Below are 22,586 nucleotides of genomic sequence, written 5' to 3'. Positions count from 1 at the left end.
TTTGACCCTCTGGGAAAGGGAGGGGATGTCTTTGTAAATCTATGTCCCACATTTAGGCAAATAGAATAGGGAAGAAACAGCGGAAGGGATGCTGGGGGAGTGCCCTGCTCATGCCTCTTCATGGCCATCAGCTCACTACTGCTTCCTACGCTGAGGCGTTGTGCCTCGTCTCCCACACCCACAAGTTATGAATAGAGACTACAGTTCATTGCATAGTGTGAGCAGAGACAGGATAGCATTCTTTTCACTGAATCATGTTTCCGTTTTTTAAAATGTAGCCTCAATGTATTTTGAAGATTTAAAAAAAATTTTATGTGTGAATTTGCTGTGTGTGTGTGTGTGTGTGTGTGTGTGTGTGTGTGTGTGTGTGTATGTGCATACATGTGTGTTAAGTGCTCATGGAGGCCAGGAAAGGGCATTGGCCACCCCAGAACAGGAGTTGCAGGTGATCTTGAGCTGCCACGTGGATGCTGGGCTCCCTCAAAGAGCAATAACCACTCTCAGCTGCTGAGTCACTGCTCTGGCCCCCTCCTTTAACTCAAGGAACTGTCAACATTGTTGTGGTATTATTTTGTATTAGTTATACGTACTCTATAATACTACTCTAATTAACTGTACAAGTCCCTATGGATGAACATTTACGTTATGTTCATACTTAATTAGATAACGTGATGAACATGTTTATCGAGATATCTTGAGGTGTAGCTCTGATCCTGTTGGTGGGATAAATTGTTTTCTTTTGTTTATTTATTTATTTATTTATTTTTTAGATAGCATTTACACTATGTAGCCCTGGCTGGCCTGGAACTCCCTATGTAAGCCAGACTGGCTTCAAGCTCAGAACTCACAGAGATCTGCCTGCCTCTACCATCCAAATGCTGAATTTAAAGGTATGCCCCACCATGGCCAGCAAAGTAAAAGTAAATTATTTTTAAATAGAAATGCTAGATTAAAGAAACGCTTCGATTCAGCGTGATGGGGCATGCTGCTAGTGTTGACACTCAGCTGACCAAGGTAAGTGGGTCACAAGTTTTAGGCCAGCTGAGGTACATAGTGAGAGCCTCTAGGAAATAAGTAAATAGTTTCTGTTCAGCTAAGATTGTTAACCCAGTAAGTGCCAGGACTACTGCTGTCCTTGCTGTTTGTAAGGCAAGTGTTGGCGCTAGAAGCCTTGATTGCTTTATAGCCTGCTCAGATTGCTCAACCACTTTCCCTTGGAGATTCTATTAGCTCGGTTACTGTCTCCACAAGTTGGCAAGAGGGCATTCTCTGTCACAATAGTTCCAGAAATAAATTACCCCCTGGGAAGGTTCAAAGATATACAGATAGGAGACATCCAAAGAAACAGAGAGTGTCACCCAGTTATTCCTTCATTTACTTACTTAAAGGCTGGGCGGTGGTGGCGCACGCCTTTAATCCCAGTGCTTGGGAGGCATAGGCAGGCGGATCGCTGTGAGTTCAAGGCCAGCCTGGTCTACAAAGCAAGTCCAGAACAGCCAAGGCTACACAGAGAAACGCTGTCTCAAAAAACAAAAAACAAACAACAACAACAACAAAAAACCACATTTACTTACTTATAATAAACATTTTATCAAGGATGGATGCAATGGTTTAGTCATAAAAGGCTAGGCTCACAACCAAAACTTATTGGGTACAAATTGCACACACTCCACACTAGGCTCCAAAGCAGGCAGGGACCAAGGATGGATCCCCTGCCCGCCTCCAAGCTCAGAGTCTGGTGGAAGCCTTGAGATCTGACTCTGGCTCTTTCAAAAGTGTTGGATCACACAGCACAGCACAGCACAGCACAGAGGCACCCTGAGAAAATGGAGACAAATGAGGTCAGTATTGTAAGTAAGTTCGTATTGGAGGAAGAAGTCAGACACCCAGCTGGGACAGGGAAAGGGAACACAGAGAAGCAAAGGCAGGGAGTAGGAGCGCTGGAGAGATGAACGAGACGGTGATGTTAGAGACGCGTGAGAGCTCACTCCCAGGAAGGACGAGAAAGGCAAGATAAACCAGGATGTAACCGGCTCGATGGAGTGGTCCAGAGACGGATGAGGCGCACCTGCTGCTGCTCCCTGTTCTGAACGGGAGACACCATTCATCAACCGCCTCTTGCCGAGACTGGGTCTTTTTCAGCCCAGTGCTCCAGGCAGCCCTGGCAGAGCAATCAGGGTCTGCATACGTGATGAACCCAATCTGCCATTTCTGGAATAATCATTGTCTCTCCTGAGGACAACAGATAAAAATATTCAACTGGCACCAGGTAAGAGGAATTACAGAGTGCAAAGCAAAACCTGCTCTGGCGCCGAACTTTCTGAAGCCAGGTCTTGCCTGGCTTCTCCACATATCAACTATAGGATATTGGATCTGCTACAACCTATCTGACCTCTCCGGTCCTCAGTGTCCAGGCCTTTAAAAAATAGAAAAAGTATAATTACTAAGAGAGTCGAGTATATCCAATATGCCTATAACAGTGCCCGGTTTTATTAGTTACGTTCACATGACTATGACCAGAATCCCTGGCAGAGAGATAACAGGGGAAAGGCTCATTCTGGATGTGGCTTCACAGAGTTCAGCCTTGTTCTGTGAACTTGGGTAGAGCGTCAAGGCGGCGGGATGCTGTGGAGGGAGAGGTGGTTCACTCCATAGCAGGCGGGAAGAAGGCGGGAACAGCAGCAAGAAGTGGATAGGACAAGGCACGGCCCGAGGGGCCTCCTTCTTGCAGCTAGGCTCCGCCTCTCACATTTCTCGAAGCCTCAAAATAACGCCAGCTGGAAGACTAAGGCTTCCGCACACACACCCGTGAGGGCCTTTTCAAATTCAGACTGGAAACGGATCCTATCCCTATTCATTCCCGTACTCATAACCCCTGGAACATAATATTTTGTTAATTCTTTTATAATTTCATACAATGTGTTCTGATTGTATTCATTCCCTCATCCCTTCCCCCAACCATTTCCCATTTCCTCTCAGATCTTCCCCCCCCCCACCCCCCTCTCTCCCTCCCTCCCTCCCTCCCTCCCTCCCTCCCACTCTCTCGTCTGTAAGAGACTGCTTGGCAGCAGATGTCCTGGTCCTCTGGCTCTTACAGTGTTTCTGCCCCCTCTTCCATCACATGTCGGGGTTACGTTGTGAACGTAGCCACTGGGGATGGGCACCCCACATTCAGTTCGTCTCTGCATTTTGACCAGTCATGGTTTTCTGTTATGGTCTCTGTCTGCTGCCAAAGGGAACAGGGTAACAGCCACACCTACCTGCAGTATAAGGATCACCAGTGAGCTCACAGCTCGAAAGTACACTGGTTTAGGGAAGACGTGGCGGTGGGAGGGTTTCCTCTAGGTTCCATGGCATCACCAGCTATAAGAAGTGGGCTAAGTCTAAAGCGCCAAGCGAGTATTCCCTTCCGTTAGTCAGACATGACATCAAATTAGGTGGTTGTTGGTTACCCCCAGGATGTAAGTGCCACTGCTGCACTGTTCAGAATATCATGCCATGCCATGATGGTTGTGGTTCACAGTCTTTCCAGCCGGGTAGGACTTTTGGTTGCTTTTCTCTCTTGGCAGCTTGTGTAACTCCTCCTGATACTACACGAGCTTGTCTTCGGGCAGGAGACTTCCACTTTGGGTCCAGATTAGTTCTTCTGTGTCCCGTGTCTAATGTGTCAGCGCTCATGATCTTGATTTCTTCATCTTTCCCTTTGCAACAGTCGCCCAATGTCCAAGTAGATCAAGATGAGAAAACAGATTCCACAGAGGCTGGCAAGTATAGGAATGTCACAGCTTTGCTGCGTAGACAGAGGCAGAGCCTGTGACTCCAGCTGACCTCTAGGAGAAATGCCACTTCAAACCATGTGGGCCTTCATAGAAATATTCCCAAGTCTATGTTAGCGTAGAAGGGCTGTCCCAGCTGACGTTCAGAGCATGGTTCATTTAGAGAGGGCCTTCTGTGATGGAAGGCCAAGTTGCCAGCTCTAACGGTTGGACCGAGTCCTTCCTTCTTCAGCCAAGCAAAAATGAACAGTGAGATGCCTGGTCACTGACCAAAGAAAACCAATGTTTTCTGGAGATTGCAGCCAGACACGGCAGCCTTGGGGACAGCATCAAATCTGCATGATCCCAGAAGAGAAGAAAGATAGTATGAGGCAAAGTCAGGTTGGAAAGAGTAGCCAAGAGAATCTTCAAGATGCCTTAGGAGGGGCCAATGAGGTGACTCAGCAAGTAAAGACTCCTGCTGCTGAGCCTCAAGACCTGAGCTTGATCCCCAGACCCCATATGATGGCAGGAAAGAACTGATCTATCCAGGGTGTCCCCAGGCCTGCCTAAGCACATTGTGACACACCTGTGTGTACCTCCAACACACACACACACACACACACACACACACACACACACACACGGTAGATAAATGTAAGAAAGGGGAAATAATAGTTTGTTTGCTTGGTGTTTTGATTTGTTGTCTTATTGGAAGTTTGTTGTTGTTTGAGAAAAGGTCTTCCTATGTAGCCCAGGTTAGCCTCAAACTTGCAATCCTACTGGCTCAGCCTCACAAATGCTTGGGATTACAGATGTGCTCCACCAAACCTGGTGATTGCATCAAGTTGAGGTGGGGGGGGGGTGTCTCAGCACCAGCTGTATAAAGTGAGGACATGATTGCCCCAAGATATGGCTGTGGGAGGAAGGTTTTTATTGTACTCATGAGGAAGAGAACAGCTAGAGGCATCTGGAAGAGTCCAGAGAAAGAAGAGAAAGTGGAAATTAAACATGGCCAGCAAACTGAACTGGGCCATGAGAGGAGAGAGTGAGAGGAGAAAGGAGAGAAAGAGATGGGGGAGCAGTGGGAGGGAGGGAGGGGGAAGGAGGGAGGGAGAGGAAGGGAAGGAGAGAGAGGGAGGGAGGGAGAGAGAGAGAGAGAGAGAGAGAGAGAGAGAAAGAAAGAGAGAGAGAGAGAGGTGGAAAGAGGTCCAGAGAAGAGAGAAGACCAAGAGAGAGATGGGCAAGGGAGAGGGGGCCAAGAGGACCGAGAGAGTGCCTGGCCAAACAGCATGGTTATACAGCAATGAGAAGCTGGAGCAGGGAACCCATGACCCGGAGAAGTTTAGGGTAGGGCAGGGTGAGAGGAGCCACAAGCACTGAGCGAGCCTGAAACGTGTGCTTTAGTATACTGATAGACACCACAGTTAGCCACTTGTCCTGAGTTTCTTCGGGATCTGACAGTGATAACTGATTTTTACCAGTACAACTGGTATTTCATGTGTAGGACATGGTACATATCTGAGATTATGTTTTTAGCATCATCTGAGTTAGCTATAGATTAGGAAACAATCGGTGTAGATTTTTAAACTATGATTCCTATACATAGTGGGATACCATGTAGCCACAGAAAAGGAAGAGCAAAGATCTTACGTACAGAGACTGAACCGTCTCTGAGATGTGCTGGCTTCTTTGTTTCTTTATCTATCTGTCTGTTTTGAGACAGAGTCTCACTATGTAGCCCTGTACGGCCTAGAACTTGACATGTAGACCGGGCTGGCCTCAAACACAGAGATCTTCCCGCCTCTGAGAGGAACAACACTGGCTGGTGCATCAAGGACATCTGGGTGGCTCTGCAGACCGTGGAGGGGAATTTCTCATCTATGCACATTCAAACCTTTTGAGCTTTCTATCATGAGAATGTATTTACCAACTCAAAAAACAAAATTAAATATAAAGACTAAAGAGCATAATTTTGAGCATGAGCAGCTGGCTTCTAATTTGCCCAATTTCCTTAATTTTGACTTCATATTCACAGTCTCAAGGGCTTTTCTTTGCACAGAGTCCAGTTTCCAGGAAGCGCGTTTAATTCCCTCTTTGTTTTCTGTCCTGTCAGCTGCCCCCTTTTCATGTCTGAGCCTGGGTGCTTCCGTGGGGAGAGAGGTGAGGGGACATGAAAGAAACACAAAAGTGCTGTGAGGCTTTCACCATGCCCCATGAGTACACACACACACACACACACACACACACACACACACACACACACACACACATGCCTAGCTCTGCTGTCAATGTCTTGTGTAGATTGAATCTCCCCTGATTTCAGTTTGTTGGGACCAATGAAAGGCCACGGAAATGACCCACATAATCCCTGCAAGTTCCAAGAACTCTCTCTCTGTAGCGTCCTATTTGCACTCTTTTCTTGTCCTCCGCTGCCTTGTCAAGTCCAGGAAGATACAGAGTGAAAAAGAGGCCCTGTAGGATAAAAGAGCAAGGAGAGAGAGAGAGAGAAAGAAAAAGAGAGGAGGAGAGAAGGGAAGGGAGGGAAAGAGAGAGAGGAGGAGGGAAGGGGAAGGGAAGCGAGAAGAGACATGGGAGAGCAAGCCTGTCTCCAAATGCTGAAGGCAGCTTAGCTGGGGGGCAAGCAATTGAATGAGGGCTTCCTGGGGCCAGCATCACCATGTGGTGCTGAGGTGAGCTCTCACTCCTGAGTCCCCTGCAACTGCTGAGCTAGAAGCAAATAAATTAATGCCGCTCTAAGCTATTAAGAGCAGGAATGACTTTATGTTGGGTAGAAACGAACTTGGGAAAGCATATCAAAATTATTCCTTTGACATACAAATGTTTCATTGAACATCAAGAAATCTTTGTCCCAATGTTACTTATCAAGAAACTAAGAAAGAAAGAAAGAAAGAAAGAAAGAAAGAAAGAAAGAAAGAAAGAAAGAAACTAAGGCTAAATAAATTAAGTACATGGCCAGAGCCATGAAGGTGCCATTTAACTACGGCTGGGATTTGAACATGGGGCTGTCAGATTTCAAAGACTGCTTTCAATGGCTCTACTGCCCAAACAAAAGCTCTGAGGTCTATGTGTGTAGACATGCAACATTTCCAAGAGAGACAGAGCTACTATCTCTGTCTCCAGGCATGCATGATGCTCAAGCAGAAATCTTTGTGACACTGACCCTGGCTCTGAGTGACATGTGAGGGTTAGCACCAGTGACAGAGACATTTCCTCCAAATTAGTGAGGTCTTTCAAAACCTGAGGGGAGGGGGAAAAAAAAGCTCACTGAGAGCTTTCCAAGTTCTTGAAAATGACCTGGATCTGCATGCTAACCGCTGGTGGGTAATGAGAAAAGGCTAACATAGCTGCAAATCAATAATAGATAATTGCTGCTCAGGCTCCACTTAAAAACCTCATCTCAGAGAGAGCACTGGGTAGCCAGGTCTCCAGCCCACTAGCCTCAGAGGTCAGTTCAGGGAGAAAAAAAAAATCACAGGTTCTGCAGGAGATCAGGGAATCCGCACACTCTGATCATGGCTCCCACTAGAGACACCCTGCCCCTGCAGAAGCAACTCAGCTCCTACCACAGATGTGCTTGGCACAGATGACACTACCAGGACTCCATCACTGTTGCCCTAAAGGCTTCACTCCCCTCTAATACCGTGGTACCTCTCTAGTACTTGATGTTCCCTGCCTCTCACTGGTGGAGTTCAGCTCACATGACAACATGATAGCTGCAAGGGAGGCTGGGGAAGTGAGTTCTGCTTCCCACCTGGATTGTGGAAGGGGGGACTCATAATGTAGGAAGTTTTCCAACCGTGGACCTTACAAGGCCATCTTGGAGCACAACTACTCGTATACTCATGATGGAAGAATTGTCTTCGCCTATCAAGGAAGGAGTGTGCAGTGTCTGGAGAAATCCACATGGAGTGATGAGGGAGGAAGGAGATATCAGCCTGGCCAGCAAAATCAGACAAATCTACCCTCATAAATCAATGATTACATTGTCATAGCCAGGATTCCCTCATATCCCAAATATTGGAAGAGCAGAACACTGGCGTTGTTGCTGTTGTTGTTGTTGTTGTTGATATAATAAAATACTCTGATAAAAAGCAACTTAGAGGAAAAAAAAAAGTTCTATTTGGTTGACAATTCCAGAGCAATAGAGTCCATCATGAAAAGAAAAACATGACAACTAGTACAGTCTGCTGCATAGTTTTATGTCAAGTTGACACAAGAAATTAAGAAAATGTTTCCATAAGATCAGTCATGGTGTTTCATCGCAGCAATAGTAATCCTAAGAAAAGACAAATTGGTATCAGAAGTGGGGTGTTGCTGTGACAAACCTAACCATGTTGTTTTGGGGAGGATTGTAGAAGGACTTCGGGACTTTGGACCAGAAAGTCCATTGGGTATTGAGAGCTCAGTGGGCTCTTCTGTGGGCTTTTAAAAGATGAGTGCTGAAAGCAATGCAGACATTTTGAAGGCGTGAAGGATCACAGAGAGCAGCTGAGGGCTTGGCACTATGAGAGACCACAAGAGGCCATTGGTGAAGGTGCAGCCTCAATGGTTGTTGAAGTCCCAGGATTGAAAGGGTCATGCAAAAAAAAAAAGTTGAAGCTTGGCACCAACCACCAAGAAAGCCTAGGAGAGGCTATTGGTTAAAGTGGAGACCGGTTGCAGCAGAAGACCCCAGCAGTTTTGGAGATGCCAGGACCATGGGATGACCACCAAGAACAGCAGCAGCCGTGGAGTGGAGCCCGCCTGAGCTTAGAAGACGAACTGCGTGTTGCAGAGGGCAGAGCCTGAGAAGTAAGGCACAGCCTTCGGAGGACCTCAGAAGAGAGTGAATGGATCCCAGGCATTGGATACTGTGTTATTTGCAGTGTTGAGAATTTGGTTTTGCTTTGATCTGATTATGACCGTACCCTTCTTGAAGTAAGAAAGTATTTAACTTAGATCAGATTCTTACAGGAGCCCACAGGATTTTTAAAGACACTGGATATTTTAAAGGAACTGAACTTTTAACGTGTTTGAGTTTGTAAATTCAATTAGTGGCACTTTAAATGTTACTTATGTTTTGAATGTGAAATCTTGGGGATGAGGGAAAAAAGAAAGGTTGTGGGTTAATGATGATACGTTTGTGCGCCAAGCTGACAAAGGGTCAATTGTGTTAGATAGTTTTATGTCAAATTGACACAATCCAAAGTCATCTGAGAGGAGAGAACCTCAATTAAGAAAATGCCCCCATAAGATCAAGTTGTAAGCAAGCCTGTAGAACATTTCCTTAATTAATGGTTGATGGGGGATGGCCCAGACCACTCTAAGTGATACTGTCCTTGGGGTGGTGGTCCTGGGTTCTATAAGAAAGCAGACTGTGCAAGCCACGAGGAGCAAGCCAGTAAGCAGCACTCCTCCATGGCCTCCAGGTTCCCGCCCTGTTTAAGTTCTTGTCCTGACTTCCTTTGATGTTGAACAGCGATATGGAAGTGTAAGCCAAATGAATCCTTTCCTCCACAACTTGCTTTGAGCATGCTGTTTTGTCACAACAATAGTAACCATAACTAACAACCGTAACCCTACAGGTGAGTAACCCTAAACACAGGGTAACCACGGTAGCAGGAGCCGATCACATTTTCATCCACACATAGGAAGCAGAGAGAGAGAGAGGAGGAGGATGTAGAGAAAGATACAAAACCTCAAAGCCCAACCTCAGTGGTGTACTTCCCTCAGCAAGGGTCTACTCCTGAAGGTTCCATAACTTTCTCAACTAGGTATCAACACGGGATCAAGTGTTCAAATGTGTGAGCCTCTGAGGGACACTTTTAATCCAAACCACCATGTAAGCACCAGCAGGAATTCTGGAGACCACAGGTGAGTTACTGAAACCGAGGTAGAGGCCAACATCTTCACTTTGACCAACTTCCAGGCCAGTGGCTTTGGTTATATCATGGTGTCTATTCTTTGAGCAAATGGCCCAGGCACACCCACACTACCTAGGCTGGGTGCAGATGATGCATGGTGTCAAGTGTGCTTCACACCCACCTTCAGGAAAGTTAGTGTGGTAGAGGAGACTCCATGTAGGTACCCAACTGGTGACACACATTAAATAACTCCTCCTTGACACTAGGACATGTCCTCCCATCACTGTCACCCATCTCCAAGACCCCTCCCCTAGGGATCCATCTCTCTTAAAGCTCGACCTGCAGAACATGCTTCTCCTGGTTCATCTTCCCTAGCCAGAATTTGTGGATACTTAGTCATGAGACAAACCCAGGAGCCACAGTGATGCTCTGTGGACCTACAGGTTCAGTAGTAGGCCCATAAAAAGGACCAAGAGGGAGGGCTGTACTCCAGCCGTCACAGCCCAAAAGTTTCCCAGGAGAGCAGCTGATAGACATGTCCTAAGGGGATAGATGGAGGATAGGGGATAGATAAGGAAGGAGCCTCTCAGAGTACAGCAGAAGGAAGGGTGTGGAAGTGGGAGGGGCCTCGAGCTCCGCCAGCCACACACGCCAGGAGCAGACGCTATCCTAGATGGTCCCCTAGGAGCGTGAGAACCTGACTGTACTTTTGTTCATATTCCAAAGCCTTTTGTAAAGAGATTAGAGCACTGTTCCCCAAGAGCCGAATAACACCCAGGGGTTCTAGCTGTTCCTCCGGGCATCCCTCTGGACTTGACCTCTGGATAGCTTGCTTATTACCCACTTGAGAGTTGATCTGAGCCACACAGGGAAAACCAGTTTCCTTTTTGTGTGAAGCAAGCCTCCCCACCCCCACCCCCACCCCCCGCCGCCTCATTTCTGCATCTCCAGTTGGTCTCTGGTGAAAAATAAACAGTAAATAAATAAATTTTTTTTCCGCAAAAAACTAATTAGCAGATAGGAAGATGCTAATGTGTTTTGTCAACTGTATTTCTCCCCATCTCATTCCCAGATGGCCTAGAACTGGGGAGGCGATGCAGCTGTTTGGAACTGGCACTATCAGAGATGGACAGCAATTCTAAACACTGTGGCATGGAGACTTCTCTCTGCCCAGCGGCTGGCCAGTCACCTGCTGGCTAAAGGAACTCCTCTTGTGCAAAGAGCAGATGTTTGTGTTGGTGGGGAGGCCTGTAGGGGGCAGTACAAAGGCTTGGACTCAGGGTGATGGGAGCTGGATTTGCACAGGTGCCTTATTTATTTATTTAAGATTCATTTATTATTATGTACACAGTGTTCTGCCTGCATGCCAGAAAAGGGCACCAGATCTCATTATAGGTGATTGTGAGCCACCATGTGGTTGCTGGGAATTGAACTCAGGACCTCTGGAAGAACAGACAGTGCTCGTAACCTCTGAGCCATCTTTCCAGCCCATAGGTGCCTCTTTTTAAAAACAATGTTTATGGATTAGTGGTATAGCTCAGTGGTAGAGTGTTTGCCTGACATTTCCAAAGTCCTGGGTTTCATTCCTAGTATGGCAAAGAAAGGGGAGGGTTAGGAGAGAAAGAGAGATGGAGAGAAAAGGTAGAAAGGGAGGGAGGGAGGGAGGGAAGGAGAGAGGGAGGGAGGGAGGGAAGGAGGGAGAGCGAAAGGAAAAATTGTATTACTCTCTTCCTGACATCTTTTTTTTATTTTTGTTTTTTGAGACAGGGTCTCTCTGTGTAGCCTTGGCTGTCCTGGACTAGCTTTGTGGACCAGACTGGCCTTGAACTCACAATAATCCACCTGCCTCTGCCTCCCGAGTGCTGGGATTAAAGGCGTATGCCACCTCGCCTGGCTCTTCCTGACATCTTTTGGGGTACTTTGTATTCCATTCCTCATTGCTGTGGCAAAATACCTTGAGGAAGAAGGAGGTTGTCTTGGCTCACAGTCTGAAGGTACAGTCCATCATGGTAGAGACAGCAAGGCAGCCAGAGCTCGAGGGAGCTGTTCTCATCACAGCAGCATCCAGGAAGCAGAGAGACATGCCGGCTGCTGGGGCTGCTGTCTCATGGGTGGAAGACACCAGCCCATGAAGTGGTGCCACCCGTGTTCCCATCTCAGTTGGCACAACCCAGAAACTCCCATGCCCAGAGGTGTGTCTCCTGGGTGGTTCTAGGTCTTGTTGAGTAAACAATGTTAACAATCACCCATTTACTTAAAAAAAATTCATATTGTAAAATTTACAGCCTTAACCATTGTTAGCTATACACCAGGTTGGAAGGCCTCCACCTAATTCTCAAGCCCCTCCTCCAAGTCTAGCCAGCCTCTAGTTTTCCCTTTCTCTGCCCAGAGAGCACAGTATGTGTAGTCAATTATTGCACTACAGTCAGGTTCAGTACAGGTGGGGTCAACCAATTGCAGATGGAAAATATTTGGATAAAAAAAATTCCATCTGTACAGAACATACACAGACTTCTTTCTTGTTATTATTCCCCAAACAATGCACTATAGCAAGTATTTACATAGTACTAGGTGTTATGCATAATCTAGAGGCAATTTAAAGTGCAAGGGAGGCTGTGCATGGGCTTCATGCAAATGCAACCGTATTTTATATAATGGGTTTTCAAATCCTGGGAGTCTAGTATCTGCAGCTGATGCTGGAGCATCACACACACACACACACACACACACACACACACACACACACACACATACACACACACATACACACACGAAGAAGAGGAAGAGGGAAAGAGGAGGGAGAAGGAGAGAGGGCAGAGAGAGAGAGAGAGAGAGAGAGAGAGAGAGAGAGAGAGACGCTGAATACAAATGTCCTTGCCCCTCTCCTCTTTAACCCCAGTCTTCACTTCAGTTTGCTGAGTTCAGCAGGTAACCCACATTTGGCCTGTGAGGTTCTCTCTGACATGCCCTGATTAACCTGAAACCACGCTGATGTCTCCCAGAATTCTCCCTCTTTAGGGCAGCCTTCCTTGACTCAGGTCTGTCCAGCTGCTGCAGTGTGGTAGGAAGGATGCTCACCACCTCTGCCTGTCACTGTGTGTTTAATGCCATCTGCTCTGCTTGGCGCCCACAGAGGTAAGCCCTGTCTCAAGCATTATTACGCACCTTATCATCTCTCCCTGTGCATGTGGGGGAAGAACTGAAAGGCCTTCCTGAGCCTCAGCGGAGGGGAAGCACAGACTGCCAGCCACTTGGCACTTTGACTTTGGAAGGTACCAAAGACTCTTTGCACAGATTAACAACGGCACTAGGAGAAGAGTGCATTGTTCCTTGATGTCCAATGTCAGGTTTGAGCCATGTGTGGTGGTACACACCTATAACCCTAACACTGAAGAGGCAGAGGCAGAAGAATCCCTGGGGCATGTGGTCTAGCCAATACAGGCAAGTTGGGGAGCTCCAGGTTCAGTGCAAAATCCTGCCCCAAAAACTGAAGTGGAAAGCAATAGGGATAGACACCTGATATCAACTCTAGCCTGCATACACACACACACAAACACACACACACACACACACACACACACACACACACACACACCTCTCACTAGAGTAACACCCAATCCCTGCTTGAAGGAACCTCCCTCCTATATGAGGCTGCAGATCTATGATCAAGAGAAACAGTGACACTTGCAAAGGGACCACCTATTTCTTGGATCAGGCAGGAAGAGGGCTCTGTAGCCTCACAGGAGCCTGAGCCATCACACTACTTCCAGAGAGAGCAAAGAGGCATCCAGTGATGGCTGCATAGCTGAGTCTGTGTGACAGTGAGGCAGTGTGTCGAGGAGAGCAGAAAGAGAACGCTGTGTGGGTATTAGGCTGAGGATCTGTTTGGGGGATGGCCTCCACCAGCCAGGCAGTGGTATAGTGGAGGTGAGGTCTTCCCGGTGGGACTGACTGGTCACGATGCTCTATTGCAGAGCTTTAAGGGCTTACAGTCTGTGGCTGTGTTCCCTAGAGCATCCCATGGATGCACCCTAGAGGACATGGCATTTTGGCCAGGGAGGCCCCCCAAGAGGAAGGCCGTAGCCATTGTTTGAGCCAAAGATCCCTAGTGATCTTGCAAGGTCTTCTCCTGGCCTGCCCTTTTAGACTTCCTGCTCTGGGGGCTATGACATAGGGTTATGCGCATGACAGGCTTAGATACTTGAAGTCCCTGACTGCCAAAGAGAAACAGCTTTCACGTCTCCGAAGTGGAGCTGTGGGATGGGCCTAACAGCTACAGAGCAGACATGGCGTGTACAAGGCCCTGGGTTCCATTATATCCTCTCCACTCAAATACCAGAAAAGTGGAAACATTTCCTGATATACAGAGAAAGCGACAAGAGAAAAGACAGGAAGGGAAGAACGTGTTACCCGTTAACCACATAGTTGGTGATGCTATGGTTAGACTTTGTGGAGGAACCAGAAGCCCTAGGCTCTAATATCCTCATCTAGCTGAGCCACAAGAGGAAAAAGACATCCTGAGGGCCACATAGCTCTGGAACCAGATGGTCTGTGCTCTCCCAGATATCTGAGTGAATCTGGAAATAGCTCAGTCTTTGTGTTGCTGGTCAGAAACACAGCCCTTTGAAGTGGACAACTAGGGAGTCATAGATGCTCAGGAAACAGCTGACTGACTCAGCATCCAGCTACTGACTCCTCTGTCCCCACCCCCACTGCCTGCTCTGATGAACTTATGGACCACAAGTTGTTCAGCTGTAGGACAGAAGGGCTAGGGCTCGGCTGCCATATTGTAAGCCTGCCTACATTGGTTAGGTTATCTGGGATGCAAGGAGCAGGCTCACCTAGCTCCACAGATGGGTGATGCTGTGGAAGTGAGGAAGGGCACTCAGATCTGGGCAGGGACATACCACAAAGAGGCTGTGAACAGAGCAAAGACACCATTGTACTCATTTCTCAGGAAACCACATGGGGTCCATATCTCCATGTCAACATCAGAGCCCCTAGCCTTTGCCAAGTATTGCATGTGGAACCTGCATTGAGTCCCACCAGGCTATGACCAGGGATGGCAGGTCCTCTAAAGGCTGAATGGGTGCCATTTCCCTTAAGAAGGATGGATGTGGATTGATGTCAAGAAACCATCTGCTACCTAGGGGGATGTGACCAGAGTCCAGAAGCACTGACTATCAGTCTTACGTTACCCAGGTTGGTTTTGAACTCACTATGCACCTCAGAACAGCCTTTTTTATAATCCTCCTGCCTCCACTTTCCCAAGTGCTAGAATCACAAATATAAGCCAGTTCTAGTTTATTCAGTGCTTGACATGTAACCCAGGGCTTTAAGCAAGCAAGGCTATGGACTATGCCACATCTCTGTGTCCCACCTGGTTCTGCCAACAGAGACAAACAAAACTCCTTTAATCCCAACACTCAGGAGGCAGAAGCAGGGGGATCTCTGTGAGTTTGAGGCCAGCCTGGTATACAAAGAGAGTTCCAGGACAGCCAAGGTTACACAGAGAAACCCTGTCTCAAGAAGAAGAAGAAGAAGAAGAAGAAGAAGAAGAAGAAGAAGAAGAAGAAGAAGAAGAAGAAGAAGAAGAAGAAGAAGAAGAAGAAGAAGAAGAAGAAGACGACTACATGGTAGACGGCCCTCTTTAGGTGTTGCTGCTGTCCGTGGTGCTGAATTTCCCTCCTCTCCAGGAGTTAGGTCCACTTGGCTGTGAGCTCTTTCAGGGTCAAGGCAAACACCAATCGATGTCCACCACTGACTGCTTTAAGAGATGATGGCTGAATGAGGAAGGTGTCATAGTTCTCCTGAAGGTGACACATGCAGATAATAACAAGGTGTGTGACACCTTACAATCAGGGGCTGCTCTTTTTTGTCGCCATTTGTCACAGGTGCTTTGATGTTTGTAAGGCAGGGGTGGACCTGCCTAGGACTGCAGACATGTTTACAGACTGGAGTGACCAGGATGGGCACCTCCAAACACCATAGAAAGGAGAACATTGTCTTATTGCTAGTCAATAAACCCAAATTAGGTACTAGAAAGCCATTGCTTCACTTCTCACTGTGAAGAGGCTTCCTCCATACAGGGCAAGAGAGAGGGCAGGAGAATCTCACCAAAAATAGAAGTAGTTTGGGAAGGGAGGGGTGATGGGGTAACTTTGGGGGAGTGCTGGGGAGATGAATTTGGATCTGAAACAGCCATATAAAAAGCCAGGCATGGCAGCACACCTTAATCCCCAACTCTAAGGAGGTGAAGACAGGAGGGACCCTGTGTGTGATGGCCAGCCAGCCTAGCCAGTTGGTGAGTTCTAGGTTCTAACACACACACACACACGCACACGCACACGCACACGCGCACACGCACACATACACGCACACGCACACACACAGGAGAACTTTGAACCATACCTACAGAATCCCCATCAAATGCTTATGTCTGAGCCAATGTCTTCAGCGTGGGACAATTTACTGTATGCTTCTGAACCTTGGAGCTGCTACCATGGTCTAGACTGTCCTACACTCTAATTACTACTAAAGTATGATTTCTTCTGTAAGCAGTAGTGATGCAGTAGCATAGCAAACCCACAGTTCCAGAACATTCATGTCAAGACACAGTCATTAGCTTTGTTCAAATTGGTTTTATTTCTCCTTTTTATGGGTAGTTGTGGGGATGGGGATCCATGGGACTGGGAGAAGCTATCTCAGAGAAAAAGTGGGGTTGGGGCATGTCCAAACCCCAGAAATCTTGTCCTGAGATGTGCAGGAATAGGGTCGCTCCTCCTTTGCCCCAGGCATGCATGTCCTAGCACATGTAGCCCTGCGCCTCCACTTTTGTCATCTCCACCCCCAGAGGAGGTCTTGTAGCCTGGTAATCCAGGTTAAACTTCCTCTCCTCTTCTAAGGTCATGTCTGGCAACACCTGAAATTCCTCCTAAACAAATGAGGCATCTCCAGCACCCTGTCCCCAGCCAATGATGTACATTCATCCCAAAAGCCCTTACCCACCCTCCAAAGGTTTAAGCGGCCTTTGTTCTCCCCACTAAATGAGCTGTCTCACTGAAGCTGCCTCCCAAGAGTCTTCACATGATGCTCACAGCCACCGGAAGTCTCTTTCACTCTCACCTCACTTCCTGTCTCAGGAGTCACTGGTCACCACCACGGGTAGATAGCACCACAACACAACAAGTGGGGAGACAGAGTGTGGACAACAGGCAGTGAGGTGATGAAGTGAATGCGTGCCTTGTTTAGCCAAGGCAACAGAAGCAGACATGGCCTGTGTCCTGGATGGAGGTTTTCAGAGCCAGGACACAGCTTCCTATGTTTCCTCTCCAACAATTGCAAGGGCCAGGACTCCACCCCTATTCCATAGAAAGCGTTTGAGTGGACTGGCAACGGGCATGTTCTTGGGTGGGCTGTCAATTGCCCTGTGACTGAGAAGGGTGCTTGCAGCAATGTATCATGAGATTTGGGAGATGCTTGTTACAGCAACATAACTGAGCATCTACTGACAAAGGCACTGACCTACTCAGTGTGAGGTCTCTGTACTCCCATCCTTGTGTTCTTAGCAGCTCTCTCAGAAGAATTCATAAGCACTACAAACCTGTCTCATCTGTTCATTTGTCCATCCAATGCACCCAACGAATGTCATGTTGTGACTTCACTCCCTGTGAACAGAGGCCATAGCAGTACTTACTTTGGGTATTAAACATCCACAGATCCCAGGGCAACCTAGAGACAGCTGCAGGATCTATCTATATCCAAGATCCCCAACCCTCCAACCTACTGAAGCTGGTAGCCGTGACTCCCTCTGACTTGGCCTCTTCTCATCTTGCCAACCTCAGAATCCCAGAGGGACACTGTCCTCCCTCGGCCCTCTGCTCAGTTTCTCCTGCAGTCAGACAGACACTCATCAGCAGGCCTCTCTTTCTAGCTCTGCTTCCTCAGGACCCCTGTGACTATTAGTTCAAAAAAGAAAGATCACTACAGCAAGGGACAGTCAGTCTTGATTGTCAACCTCCTGTGATCTAGAACCAACTGAGAGACATACCTCCAGGTGAGCCTCGGAGGTTATTTCCAGGACCATTTAACAGAAGGGAAAAGATCCTCCCCCAAAGTGGGTGGGACTTTGGACACCAGCCCAGATAAACAGAGGATTGAGGGGAAAGCCGGGCTCCTCACTTGCCTGTCTGCCTCAGCTTCCTGCTGGTGAGCGCATCTTTCTCATAGCCACTGCCAACGCCTTCTTTCACTGACACCGGAAGGCAGCTGCTTTGGGCTTTGCACATGGACTGGAGCACAGTGGCTCTCCAGGAACACCATAGGCCTTCAGCACCAGATTGGGACTATGCAGTCACCCAGCCTTGTGGACTAGGAAGTTACCGGGCTGTCCATCTCTCTGGGATGCAGACAGCCATTGTTGACCTACCCTGCCCCTGCTGTGTAAGCCAGTCTAATAACTTCCCTTTGCAACATCTATCCACCACAGTATGGGATCTGCATCCTTAGAGAACAGAGCATCATCCTGCTCAAAGGCAGGGGATCGGTGAGAGTTCTGCCTACATAGCAGAAACCTGAGCATTTCCAGCAAAGGGAGTTTAGTCTAGGATCTTGGTTCACAATGAGGAAGTGGTCAGGGTACCCAGATTGGAGAACCCAAGAGGAACCATATGCCTCCTTCTCTGAAAGGACAGAGAAGAAAGGGTCTGGGGACAGCCAGAGGAAGCTGGAGCCAGCACTAATGGGAACTGGAGCCTGCAAAGAGACACAGGCAGTGGAAGGAGATGCAGACAAGAGACACCCAGCCTGCACCCTTTCTGTAAGAGCTCCCACTGGCTGCATTACCCAGAAGCAGGTGACACAAGAGCCAGGGGATCAGCTCCACATGACTGTGGAAGAGCTAGAGCCAATTTGGAGAGCAGCTGGCCCAGCTTGGCTGCCTAGGCCTCTTCAGTGCAGCACCCACTTCCCATGACTCTTTTGGGCAGGGATTTGCCTTTTGTCCCAGGGCTCAGAACTCTCCTGGCTTTTTTCCTTAGCTCTTATCTCAGCTGGTGAGTCTCTGTCTCACCAGCCTCCCCTAGCTGGAACAGTTAAAGGCAAAAGACTCATTTCCCATAGCCAATGTAGTGGTGAATGTCCACAACTTCAGCACTCTGGAGAGACTGTGACAACAGGAATCTGAGTTCAAAGCCAGCCTGGGCTACATAGTGAGATTTCTTCTCAAAACAGAAAACAAACAACAACAACAAAAAAAAAAGGGGGTAGATAAAAACAAACAAACAAAAGCCCTCACTTTCTGAGTCTCTATAAATATGGTAGTAACCATGATTTTGCCCCACACCCTTGGTTAAAGAAAATAAATACAAATGTGACCACCTCTACCTCAATTTTCTTGTCTTGAGTGCCACAAAAAGTACTGGTGCAACAGCAGCCATTTTGTAACCATGAGTTAAAAAGCCAGTACTCTAAAGATGGCTGAGCAAAATGGAAAACAAGTCTTAGGCCAGGCACGGTGATGCACGCCCATAATCTCAGCACTCTGGAGGCAGAGGCAGGCAGATCTCTGTAAGTTCGAGGCCAGCCAGGCCTACAAATGAGTCCAGGACAGCCAAGGCTACACAGAGAAAATCTGTTTCAGAAAAAAAGAAAGAAAGAAAGAAAGAAAGAAAGAAAGGCAGGTCTTAGGTCTTTCATGACACTACTGAGATTTTAAGCCACCTCTAGGCTTTTCAGTGTGTGAATTAATCAAATGCTTTCATAGCTCAAGTCACTGTTGTTACTGGGGCTAAAAGTGTCCCAGTGCAGACACGGCAGCACGACCTATCTAGTTCACACTCCAGGAGCTAACTATCTTAACTACTTTTCTACAGCTGTGACGAAACATCATGAGCAAAAGTAGCTCAAGGAGGAAAGGGTTTATTTGGCTTAGGCTTCCACATCACTGTTTATCATTGAAGAAAGTCAGGACAGGAACGCAAACAGGGTAGGATCCTGGAGGCAGGAGCTGATGATGCAGAGGCCACGGAGAGGTGCTGTTTACTGTCTTGCTCCCCATAGCTTGTTCAGCCTGCTTTCTTTTTTTATTATTATTATTATTTATTTTATTTGCATTGGTGTTTTTGCCTGCATGTATGTCTGTGGGAGGGTGTCAGATCCTCTGGAGTTTCAGACAGTTGTGACCTGCCATATGGGTTCCGGGAATTGAACTCAGAGCCTCTGGAAGAAAAGCCTGCACCCTTAAACACTGAGCCATCTCTCCATCCCCAGCCTGCTTTCTTACAGAACCCAGGACCACCAGCCCAAGGATAGCACCACCCACAATGGGCTGGCCTCTCCCCATCAACCACTACTTAAGAAAATTCCCTACAGGCTTGCCTGCAGCCTGATCTTATGGAGGAATTTTCACAACTGAGGACCCTTTCTCTCAAATGACTATAGCTTATGTCAAGTTCACATAAAGGTGGGCCTCACAGGATCTCAAGAGCACACAAAAGAAAATCTCTCCTCAGACCCCTCCATGTCCATGATTCGTTGAGAGCCAGACAAGTCCTTTGGCCTTACCCACTGCGCCCCATTATGAGTGCCCACTTAACAGGTCAGACTCTTACCCTACTCTAAGCAATCCTCGTTTATCTCCTATACCCCTCTCCATCGAAGGCAGGGAGGATCCTGGTAAAAATGCAAACATCATACACTGGCTGGTGTCTCTTTGGGGCTTCAGGCTTGCCTTGGCTCCCTTAGTGCTTCCAAAATAAAAAAAAATCTAAATTGCTTAGCTAGGCTGCCAGCCTCGTGAGCTGACTCACCAGGCCCAGCCTTTCCTCCCCCTGGATCTCTCCTCCAGCCATGCAGGCTGCTAATGATTCTCACAATCATCTACAAGCCCATCCCACCCTCACAGAGGAGCCCCCCCCCACTCCCCCCCCCCCCCCCCCCCCCCCCCCGGCGCTCCTCACTCACCTCCACTTTACCTGCCTCTTTCCTTGCCGCCTCTGAGCTCTGTTGCTCTCTTCCGAGTTTGCATTTTATTTCCTCCCTTCCCAGAGAGCCAGTTCCTTGACAACGGCGTCAGGGAGCCAGGGAGCGTTATTCATCTCGATGTCCCCAGAGCCTGCCACGCTGCTGTGAGGACGTGATAAATGTGTGTGGAGTAAGAGAGTAAATGAATGAGTGAATGAATGAGGCCATGCATTCGGGAGCTTGGGGAGGCAGCTGCCGGAGGCACTGGCATTCTGTTCTGTATCTTTGCAGAGAAGAGAGAACAGCGGCGATGACCCAAGCCTTTGAAAAGCCGCCCAGCACCCTAGCTTCCTGGAACTCTGCCCAGCCAGCTTAGGGGAGGGAAGCACCCTGCCCAAATGGAGCTATAACCAGGTCGCTTCTGATTATTTTATTTTATTTTTTTTCAAGCCATTGGCCACCAGGGAACCATCTTGAAGGTGGCCTTGGCTTTTGGATCATCTCTGTGACTCTGTGACTCCTTTGAGACCTCCTGTTCCCCCTCTGTCTTCTCAGGCTTGCTGCAGCTCTGAGATTGACGCACCTGTCTTGGATAGGGACAGAGGAGTGACAAGATGAGAGCCTGAACATTCCCTTCATGACACGAGGCGCTGTTCGTCCTGCTGGCAAATGTATGATTGTCGTGTGAATTACACGGCCTGCCTGTTACACAGCAGCTCAGAGCCAAAGCCTCCCAGGTCGTAAAGCAAGGGGTAATAAAGAATTATGGGGCCCAGTAAAATGAAAATTGAAGACAATCAGCTCCCTTCAGAGGAGTAGTGCTCACAGAACATCCGTTCTTGTCACCCCACTGTAAGAGGGAGGTGAAGAGGAGGCAGAAATCTGTCCCCTTACAAGTGGCTATGTCCCCCCATTTAAAGACCCTCACACCAGCTCCCATTAAAGGCACAGTTAACAACTCCAGGGTTGGTGTCTCTGCTCCACCGCTCCACCTCCTCCACTCCTGCCTTCTCCCCCACAGCTGGGGAGTTCATCCAAGTTCAGCCTTCATTCTGGAAGCAGTGGCTCCTCAGCTGATGTGTTCAGTTAATTAGATGTCAGCCTCCCAAGTGCCAGTCAGAGAGACGGAGTGTCACGCCAATGTCCGGGAAGGTGTAGTTCGCTCGGTTCCAAGGGATGCAGCCATAAAGGGTCACGGCTGATTGTGAAAGGCTGGCGGCCAACACTGGGGTGTGAGTGGACGCTTCCATCTTGGTTCATCTCTAGTCTGATTCTCATGGAAGCCTGTGTCAGAGAAAAGCTCCCATGGTCACCTTCCACTCTCTCCCCTCCCCCCTAGCCTCTGCTCTGGGCCCAGACTGCCCTCAGAGACCCTTGGACCTTTACTTTGCACAGCCACTGTTTCTTGAAAAGAGATCCAGCCACATCCCTCAGTCCCTTGCTCTTGGCTAAAAAAAAAAGAAAGAAAGAAAGAAAGAAAGAAAGAAAGAAAGAAAGAAAGAAAGAAAAAGAGGGTCTTATATTATATCCCAGGCTAGTCTTGAACCTACTACACACATATACAAAAAAAGACCTTGAACTCCTAGTACCTTGCTCCTATTTCCCAAGTTCTAGAATTACAAGCATGTGCTACCACACCTAGTTTATGCGCTCTCACACATGCCAATGGTGTCACCTCCCAGCCCAGTCTCTTGCTTTTAATTCAATTCCACAACACATGCTGGCTTCTAAGAAAGGATGGGGACACCCTTGACACTTGTATCCTTAGCTCTGTCTGATCAGGCTTTGCTTCTCCCGTCCTGCCACTCTGTAGCCAAAGAAACAAGGTTCCTATTGGTTCCTCTGACCCCCTAAGGCCAGTGGCTATGGCTGTGTGTATACCGTGTGCTCTTAGCCCAGAAGGTTCTCTCATGCTTTATGTGTCTTTTAGTAAATGGCTGCTACTCTGGGAAGCATCCTCAGCTCTCCAGACCAGACCATGACCTCTTTCCCTGGAGTTCCC

Source organism: Acomys minous, assembly GCF_964271855.1.
Source record: "Acomys minous genome assembly, chromosome: 12".
NCBI classification, from domain to species: Eukaryota; Metazoa; Chordata; class Mammalia; order Rodentia; family Muridae; genus Acomys; species Acomys minous.
Note: the sequence above shows the minus strand (reverse complement) of the source record.